Source organism: Hesperophylax consimilis, chromosome 24 (assembly GCF_061612785.1).
Source record: "Hesperophylax consimilis isolate HC1 chromosome 24, BYU_Hcon_1.0, whole genome shotgun sequence".
In the NCBI taxonomy this organism is placed as follows: domain Eukaryota; kingdom Metazoa; phylum Arthropoda; class Insecta; order Trichoptera; family Limnephilidae; genus Hesperophylax; species Hesperophylax consimilis.
This window is the reverse complement of record NC_142859.1, coordinates 1,999,169-2,004,691: the sequence shown is the minus strand read 5'-3', so window position 1 is coordinate 2,004,691 and position 5,523 is coordinate 1,999,169.

Genomic DNA, 5,523 nt, shown 5'->3' with positions numbered 1-5,523 from the left:
CAATGCATTTGCCCTAGTTTCTGTTCCTATCATTTCTGGCAGAACACTTAATTATTTTTGGTTGTAGGCGTTTCGCGTGTCTTTACTTCTGTAAATGTTACATAAAAATCGATGCATGTTTTTGCCTTTTGTTTGAAAGTTCGAGTGGAAAATTATATTTAATTCAGCAAATGTAAATATGTATTTCAGAGAGTGAAGCAGTCAATTGGAAACAAATACACAACGAACAAAGAGGACTTAATAATTTAGTGTTTAAACATCTAGAAAAACATAATAATTGCTACCTCTTTGGTTTTGAAATGACAATATTCATAGTTCATACCGGAATGTGACTTATCCAGTTCCAACCTATCACTTTCCATCACCTTGCTGGAAAAGTGTTTGAAGTTTGGAACAATGGCAAGAACACACTGCAAATTCGAGTGCATATTTTGAAAAATAACAGAAGAAATAATGAATTACTGGAAGCAAGTTGTCGGTGTTTTGTCGTGTACATAATCTTTGTAATGAAGAAAGTTGACTATACTGAAAGTGTATATATAATTTAAGTATTTATTCGTTATGTCGTGGCGATATTTGCCTAGAGGTATTGCGGTGGAACTCATTATATTGTGATTGTGTCGTGTGCTCCTTCTTGGTAAGTAATTGGTCATCTTGTTTTCTTTTTTCCATACCATGTTTCATTCCAATTCCAGCAAACACCATTACATTTCATATTAGCTAATTTACAGTCCACAATTCATGTTCACCTGAAGGTATAATTCGGAAGCAGTATCGGATGCAACACAACCATTTTGCAAATAAATTTAAAAATTGCAATTTAATTTGGTAACAATTTTGAATTTGTTACAAAGTTGTTTTCTTAAAACAGCGATTTTAGAGTTAACGTTTTTGCCAGTATAAGTTAATGAAAAAAATATAAAAATAGTATCTAATTGTAACAAATTGAAGGGCATTCACGAGTAGTAAGCTACTACTTATTATCAAAATCTGATGAGAATCAAAAACATTAATCTTTTCTGCGCCTTTCTTATAGCGCCGTTTTCACGAAAATATATAAATTAGTCAAATATTATTATTATTGCTATTCGATTCCCAGCTGAGACCATAATTATTTTTTCTTCTGTATCTTGTTCTGTTATATGATTCGTTTATATTTATTAAACTTATATAAACACACACTTGCCACAAACTACTCATCATTTCTTATCACTTATTACTTTCTTATCACTTATTTTATTTTATTATGTATATAAATTAAAAATGACAGCTTCAAAAGTAACATCTACCGAAATAGCGGGCTATTTAAAATAACACCTCTTATTGGAAAACCCTATATTATCTTCTTCTTTAATTATAAATTACATTGACGGGTAAAACCTTCAAGAGTTAAAGAAAAGTTGTTCCTTTAGAAATTAAAGAAAAAATAGTGCAAAGGTTGCGTATATGCGTAAGCCAAAACCTAGAATATATACAACATCCATCGTATTTTTTCGCAGCTCGGACGGCCGGAAGCAATGCTGTGCCCTTTTCTCTTTCTTCTCATCTCCGAGTTAATATTCCAGTCTTCGGGATATGTCCCTAAACAATAATAACATGAAGTTTGCTTGAACTTATAGTTGGTGCGCAATTCATAAAAAAAGGATCGAAATATGATCCTTTTCCCAACTGCGTCAAAAATTTGGCAGCATCACTTTTCCTTCGAATCACTTCTAGGAAATTTCTATTCACTGGATGTCGTGTTGCGTCTTATTGTTTGGGTCTTGTTATATTGGGTCGTCTTAGCGGATTATAAATACGACTTGACTCTCTAATAAACTATCATTTAATATGGGTTTCGGCTAATGTGTCATGGTCCAAATGTGTTATTTCAGAGGTCGTTTTAATTTGTGCCATGGACATGTTTAAGTAAAGGAGTGCTAGATACCCACAGTAATGCCCTGGTGAAAGACCAACATTCAGAATCTAAACTCGAAATGGGTTTAGCCGTGTTTGGTGACTAGGTCTGATCCTTTCCTACTCCTACCAATCTCACAACACACCTTAAGGGGGGGCTAGGGTTTTAATTTTATTTTTTTTGCATTTATTTTTTATTTTTTAAATAAATGCTTAATATGTTAAGAATATTGTGTTCAAATTTAAAGTTGATTGGAGCAAAATTGACGAAGTTACGAGTATTTTTATACCTGTCGGATTTTAATCCCTACCCGACCATACGTATAAGCCGAGCAGAGCAGGAAGCTGAGAAACCAACTAAAGAAGGCAGGATTCGTCGTAGACAGGAGCAAAAAGGTGCTTTAGACATCATGGATGATAGCAACATCCTTTATGCACCTGGCATTGATGATTCAGTGTGAGGTAAGCCGATAAAATTTGCTTATAAACGTTTAATACCAGATTTTTTAGTGTTCAAAACTTTATAGCGTTTTTCCCACAACTCACGTTTTCAAAGTCGGTGACCGTCATAACTTCAAAACTACTGCACCGATCCTTTTGAAATTTAGAAAAGTATTTTTGTACATAATTTACGAGGTAACGCTGGAGAGTTTTTTTCAAATTCGTTAATAATTATTATTTTACAATAACAAATAAACCGATTTTTTTCACTAAAAATAGCGTTTTTCCCTTCAAAGTGTTCCAAAAAAGTGAAAAATTAAAATTTCGAAAAACCTTCCCAGCTTTACCTGGGAAAAACTATGATCTAACGAATGAACTTTGATTTTTTGATTTCAGATGACCCAGCACCGAGTTATGAGGGACACCGCCATTCTACTTTTTTTTGAGACACGTCCGAATAATTGCTGCCATTGCCGTGTTTTTTAATATTTCTCCGTGAAAATTTTATACAACATTCTTTAAATGTCATAATTTACTGTCCTATTAGATTTGATAAAGAAATTTTAACTGTGTTGTCACAAAAAATTCACAAAAAAATGCCTTTTTTCGTACGAATTAACCCTAGCCCCCCTTAATTGTCCCATTGGTTCCGGATAGTTGGGACTCTAGTTTGTAAATCAAATATTAAAAAAAATTGGATCCACATGCGGTTGGACCATCAAATTTTACTTCTATTCTTAAAGTGACTTGAATATAAAGCGGTTAAAATATAATATCATATATAAGAAACTCTTTAAGTTGCATAAAACTGAGAAACATGTTAAGATTTCAGTCTTCCATCAAAATATTTTGCAAAAAAAATGTTACGGACGAAATAGGGCTACTTTTCAATGTTGAATTTTTTTAATAGATTATAATATATTTCTGTCAGTTTGGTTTGAATGTAATCAGAGATGTGCAAAATGGGTACCCAAAACCATTTGAAATGCAAAATGGAAATGGGTCAGAACTTTTCCATTTGAAAATGCAAAATGCAAAATGGTTTTTAGAAAAGCATTTCAAATGCAAAATGCAAAGACCTATTTTCAAAATGCATTGAAAATGCAAAATGGTTTCTCAGGTCAAACAATTAAAATAATTATAGAATTTTTAAACAATTTTGTCATTTAATAATGGACATCAATGTAGAACAAACATATTACATGATGGTAAATCCAAAAACACCACGACTACAGATTATGAAACCACAAAAAATTTGCGCGGGACTAATGTTGACAACGTAAAAACATAGAAACTGCTATCTAACATTTAATATTACAGCGTCATGGCCCCATGTTCAGTATTTGAATCAGTATTTTTTGTAATGGTATCACTCAATTGCCAGGGCTCCTACCAGGGAGCAACTTGAGAAATGTAAATTATCTCTCATAGCGAGGTTGAGGACCGACTGATATTTGGGGCTTATGAAAAAAAGATGAGTGGAGATAGTAGGAAGAATGTTGCAAAAAAGCATTTAAAATGAAAAATGCATTGAGAAAAGCACTTAAAATGCAAAATGGTTTTTAGAAAAGCATTTGAAATGCAAAATGGAAAATACCCATTTTGCATTTTGCATTTCCATTTGAAATGGATTTATTTGAAATAAAGCACATCTCTGAATGTAATATGCAAGGCCGAATAGAGAATAGGTGCATATTAAATTCACCGTTTAAAAGTCTAATCATTCGGTTTGTTTAATATGCTCGCTGTAAAACAAGTCACAAGTCAGCAGCAACAACGAATATCAACAACAATCACCGCGTTTGCAAACTGTCATTGCTATTCGTCAAGTCGCTATACTGAGAACACGAAACGGACTCATAACATTCTTGAGTATTCTGAAATGCCGGTCCTTAATCTTATTTTAATTCAGGCTAAGAACGAAACAAACATAACATAATTATTCATAGAGCAAGTACAAAATAACATAGTCAGTTACCGTATCGTAACTTAACTTGCAGATAACAAGGAGAAAGCTGACTCAGGTAATGCTGACAGGGTTTAATATACCTCCGGAGATTCTTAGGCAAGATTCAGTGGACCAGCTTCGGATAGCAGAGGAGATTTAAGTTTGTTTTGCATTTCTCCTGAAAATTTTAAGATGAGGATGTGTTAGATTTATGTACTAGCGCAGACCCTTAATCTTAATGACCTTCAAAAAAAAAATTGCCAATTTTCTTTACATTATGTTTATATTTTTTTGGTGACAAGTAAAAGAGATCTTTAAAATGTGATGTTAATATTATTATTATTTTGTATTTCCATTATATATTTTAAATAAAATAACAGTTTTCAATTCAATTTCATGCAATATTATTCTTTTAGGTGCTTGTGCTAAGGATTACTGGTAAATGTAAAAGAAAACATTTTTCAGATTTTGGAATTACAAATCGACATGTATTGATTAAATTATAGATGAACAAATAGACAAATAAATAATTTCCGCAAAACATATATTTTTATTTTGAATATCTATTTATGTGAGACTTCTTATCATTTTTACTAATGTATCTTATTTTATTATATGCTTTTGTTGTAACATTTAATATTTTTTCTTTTTTCGTTGTATCATGTTTCCTTTATTCTTTTAATTTTGTAGAATTTATAATAACTGTGATACTCTACTATTAAACTTTGTAGTGTGTAAAAGCCCATTAGGGCGTGTAATAATAAATACATAAATAAATATTAAAAAAAAAAATAAAAAAAAATTTCAAGTCACTTAACCGATTTTTTTATCATGCAAACTGTGATAAAAACTACACACGAAGCTAAAAAACATAGTAAATTAGATATAAGAACAAATTTTGCACCTCAGTTTTTTTGGTAATATTTTTTTTTTATAATAACAAACCATGACAAATATTTTTCAAATGCTAAATGTGTTTCATAGGGTGACCGGGTATGTCATCAACAATTCAACACACCTACAGAAAGTGATATAGAGTCATTAAAAGTGATGAAACAAAAACTAGGTTTAATAGTTACCTATAAAACCTTGTTTTTATTTCATCAATTTTCAGATTCAGATCCAGGTAAATTAGCAGTTTCTGAAATATTTAAAAATAAAATACTGTTCTTGAAAGCAGACCTGAAACAAAATGAAATGAAGGTGACCGGATAAATCATCAAAATGATAATTCATCA